The sequence below is a fragment of the Stegastes partitus genome, unplaced genomic scaffold, assembly GCF_000690725.1.
Source record: "Stegastes partitus isolate 25-593 unplaced genomic scaffold, Stegastes_partitus-1.0.2 Scaffold30, whole genome shotgun sequence".
Classification (NCBI taxonomy): Eukaryota; Metazoa; Chordata; class Actinopteri; family Pomacentridae; genus Stegastes; species Stegastes partitus.
This window is the reverse complement of record NW_007577761.1, coordinates 1,272,001-1,276,458: the sequence shown is the minus strand read 5'-3', so window position 1 is coordinate 1,276,458 and position 4,458 is coordinate 1,272,001.

The following is a 4,458-nucleotide window of genomic DNA, read 5'->3' as shown; positions in this document are numbered from 1 at the left end:
AGTCAGTCAGATTTGTTTTTTAAGGTGATGGCTGTTGGCAGGAAGGAATTCCTGTATCTCTCTCTCTCGACAGCGAAGCTGACGCAGCCTCCCACTAAACACAAATATATGTAGAAAAATCTCCTGAGTTGCATAGATTTCAACTCAGCATAAAAAAATCATCCAAGAAAAACTTAATCTGACAGGTATTGTCAATAAAAAGACTCAAAGCAAGAGAGCTACTACAAATTGCTGCCACCAGTTACTTAATTAATTAATTGAATTGAACTGAAGTGATATGTATTGATTGAGCTGAATTTATGCAATATATGCGTTATATTGAATTGAATTATTCTATTGTCCTGATTGTATAATTGTACACATGTGGTTTAATTCCCCAGATGGTCACAGTGTCAGCTGTGAAGGGTTTGTGTACCACAGTTTGTTTCTGTGGATAAAATACTCTGTGATTCTGATTAAATATTAAAAAAAGTTTGTTTGCTTAAACTTCATTTTCTGTGACATTCATGTATTGAAAGAATAACTGAATGGAACAATCAAGTATAAACAAGAGTAGAAAAAAGATCAAAAGCTATACAAATGTCTGTCTGTACAAGGTGTGTTTTTAAAAGCTTTGTAACTGTAAATTCGAGCTTATTCCTTTAGCATTGGGGGTAGAAGAGCAAAATCACTTTGTTTTAAGCTTGTACTGTGGAACTTTTAACAGAACTTTGATCTCTAATCTGAAGTGTTGAGGTGCAGAATAAGAAGTTAAAAGTTCATGTATGTTTGTGGATAACAAAACTGAAGCAGCTGGAGGTCCAGGTAGGTCAAAAATGAATGACATCGTTGCGTTTAGCCTGTGAACAAGCCTTATCAGATAACTGCTGAATTATTTGCTCCACACTAGAATAAAACCGATAGAGATTCAGTTCGTTTCCTGGCGGGGGCGGCGGAACCCTCAGGGTACGCCTCACGATCAGTGTGTTAAAGCGGTCGTGTGAAGTTGATCTGGTCTCACCATCCCCCTGACCGAAGCCTGTACCTCATTTAGAGCCTCAAGACCAAGTTTGATCTGTCTTAGAGGATCGACTGGGGAGGAGGGAGGTGAAAGAATTTCGGTTAAATAATAATAATAATAATAATAATAATCTTTATTTATATAGCACTTTTCAAAACAGGGTTACAAAGTGCTGCACAGATTCAAATAGAAATGTAAGGAAAACATCATTAAACAACATTAAAGGAAGTGAAAAGCAAAAAATACATAAATAAAAAATGGTGAAGATGAAGCACATAAAGCATGAAAGACAATAAAACTATATAAAAATATATAAGAAAAATAAAACGTAAAGTAAAAGAAGACAATTAAAAGACAATAAAGGAAGGAATAAAACAGAAGATAAAATGTACTGCCCTTAATACTGCCATCAAACAGAGTAAAAGTCCACTCATAAAACAACTCCTGTAAAAGCACATCTGTATAAATGTGTTTTTAAAAGAGTTTTAAAGGAGGATAAAGTGCTTGCAGATCTGATCTCCTCAGGGAGACTGTTCCAGAGGGTGGGGGCTCTTCCAGAAAAGGCCCGGTCACCTCTGGTCCTCAGCCTCGAATGTGGGACGGTGAGCAGAGCCTTGGCTGAGGACTGCAGGCAACGACCGGGCACACATGGGGTGAGGAGATCAGAAATGTATTGAGGTGCCAGTCCAGAGCGTGCTTTATAGGTTAACAATAAAATCTTAAAATCTATTCGAAAATTAATTGGTAGCCAATAAAGGGAAGCTAAAACAGGAGTAATGTGATCTCTCTTTTTGGATTTGGTGAGGAGTCGGGCTGCTGCGTTTTAGACCAGCTGTAGTTTGTGAAGACTCTGCTGGTTAAGAACAGTGTACAGAGAGTTACAGTAGTCTAAACGAGATGAGATAAAAGCATGAATAACAATTTCTAAATTATGTCTGGATAAAACTGACCTCACCTTAGAGAGTCTCCTAAGCTGCATAAAACAAGACTGCACAACTGAGTTGACATGCTGGTTCAGGTTAAGGTTTTCATCAAAGATGACCCCAAGATTTTTACATTTTGCAGCTGTATTACAGGATACCGAACCTCAGTGTGTTGCTGCTGTGGCTGAACCAGGACCAATAATCATTACTTCGGTTTTGTCTAAGTTTAGCTGGAGGAAATTTTGAGCCATCCAGCATTTCATTTTAAAAGACTCTAAAATGGTTAAAAACTCTGACCACTGATGGAACTGATGGAGAAAACCAGACACAGATTTAGGGGGTCTGTATATTAAAATGCACAGAGTCTTAAGGTCCCCTTTAATATAAAAACACAACGACTCAAATGAGGAAAAGTTACCCACAGATACTATTGAACAGTTGTAGTCATTGTTATAAATTACAGCAAGTCCTCCCCCTCTGCCACATAATCTGGGATGATTTAAAAAAGAGAAGTTAGGGGGAGAAGATTCAATAAGAGGGGCAGAGTCACCTGCATTTAGCCATGTTTCAGTTAACATGAAGAAGTCAAACCTATTGGACGTGATGAAATCCTGGCAAATAAAAGACTTGTTTGAAAGAGACTTGATATTAAGCAGACCAAAATTAACAGTATGTCCAGTGATAGGAGTTACAGCAACTAGATTACGTGAGTTGTTACAGTTTACAGGATATGCAGTTTTTCTGTTAAACCCATTAGAAGAACAGACAATGGGGTGCCAACAGAGGTACGTTTTTAACTGATTACTAGCAAATGTCAGGGTAGCATTAAAACACACCAATCCCAATTCATCAATCTGGAAGCTGTATTAACACCTGACACATGACACAGCTCTTCCTGAAACCATCTTGTCTAAAATACTCACAAAACTCAAAAACATAACTTTTTAAAAATAAAAATATATACAGATTTATCATCACAAATTGAGTTGGCCTTTTTTAGTGACAGTTTTCTATACCAGTGCACCAGAATGTATTTGGATTTGTCAACATAAATAATGTGCACTGGAAGTTTGTGGTGAGTATGCAGCTATTTATGTCGTAGCATGCACCTTCATATTATTATATGACTCTTGACGTCAACATTTTAAGGTCATTTACCCTACAATCAAGATTTTTTAAAAAAAGAAAAAAAAAAGGTCTTGTAACTTTTGTCTTTCACTACAAAATGACTTTCAGTAAATGCACTTTCAAAAGTGTATTATTGTCAACGTTGGTTTTGAAGTCTTGCATAATTAAAGCTTAATTATATGAGTGCTGTTCCTGATTATTGATTGATAAGTACTTTTCTTCAACAGTATCTCCATGCCCTTTCAAACCACATTTTTGTGGTTGATCCTCTGCAAGGGTCAAATGAAGATGAGGACTCCAGAAAAGCTGGCCAAAGATTTGGATAATATGAAAGAGATTTTTGATAATTAGAACATACCATAAAAATATACCTGTGCAGAAATTAATTGCAAAATGAATCCAAATTGGTTTTGCTTCACTCCTGTAGACAGTATTTCAAGATGCGCCGTAATAGACTTGGAAAAGAGGACTGGGTGGACATCAAGTGGCCGCCTAAGCAGATAACACACACCTTCCAGAAAGACAGCACCAGCTGTGGAGTCTTTGTCATGCAGGTGATGTTAAGCTAAATGTTATGATATAATTGATTAGACAAAATGTGTGGTACTGTTTAGTTACAAACATAGTACCTGTGTTTTTTGTCATCTATACAGATGGCCAAGATGACCATAATGGAGTTTCCAAAGATACCACAGACATTTCAAATTAAATCATCCAAAAGGTCTATGCAGAAACTCAGAGGAGACATGGCGGAAGAAATCCTCAGAGGATCCGGTATTTTTTGTATATTATATTTTAATAAATACAATGTTAGGTCCTTACTGCAAACATAACATTTAAATATTTTATCTATTTCTATTATTAGTTTCAAAAGATGACTTCTGCTCCTTCTGTGGAAATGGGGACCATCCCAAAACTGCTGTAGCTGCTGTTTGGGTGAGACATACTTGTCTAACTTTCCAGTGGGTTAATAATAAGTTAATTATCTATGTTCAGCGTTAGGAGGCGTGTGTTGTAAAAGTGAAGATCTCACGAGAGTATGCGTGACTTATGTTACCAATTAAGTAAGCCTTTTATCTATATTTTATCATCATCAGGACTGGTACGCTTGTCGGTGAGTTTTGATTATTTGTTCTAAATGAATATGTTAATATACAAACTATTGTAGCCTCAAGTTTGTAATTATGCTTTTATGTTTGTGTTGCAGGTTTACAACCTACATAGTGGTGTGAATGTTTATGAGCGATTTCAATAAAGGTGAAATAAATCCTGAGTTGTTTCCGCCGTACTTTTTCTGACAATCCTTCCAGAGGGGAGTTTACAAAGCCTTAATAGGAAAATTCTGGACAATAATGTTCAATTGTTCTATTGTATACAACATCCCTTTATCATCTGGAATGCGGATAA